The sequence below is a fragment of the Penaeus monodon genome, chromosome 25 (genome assembly GCF_015228065.2).
Source record: "Penaeus monodon isolate SGIC_2016 chromosome 25, NSTDA_Pmon_1, whole genome shotgun sequence".
Taxonomy (NCBI): domain Eukaryota; kingdom Metazoa; phylum Arthropoda; class Malacostraca; order Decapoda; family Penaeidae; genus Penaeus; species Penaeus monodon.
In genome coordinates, this window is record NC_051410.1 from 34,217,201 (window position 1) to 34,217,595 (window position 395).

Below are 395 nucleotides of genomic sequence, written 5' to 3' on the forward strand. Positions count from 1 at the left end.
GATAATGACAGCATTTTACTACGGTGACCAGTGTTTTATTTCGCTTCCTCCCACAAAGACGCGCATTTTTCCGCACGGATTTCCCTTTACCTGACACCGGACCGCAAAACAAGAAGCCCCTTACACCAAACAGCAACCACAGAAGAAAAAAACGAATGAATTAACCGAAGAAAGGAAAAAGAAGTCACGGGACACTCTTTAACCCAAGCAGCCAACACGGTCCAAGAAATAATAATGGATTCCAGGCGTCCATCACTCGAACTTATCGCCATCGCATCAGTTCGTAAGGCTTCATCATCGCAGGCACGGGCGCTTCTCGCTCGCAATAACTCGTGCTTTTCTGCCTTCCGTCTTCTTGAGGACTCGCTTTCGGTCTCCTAGCGCCTTGTAATCGC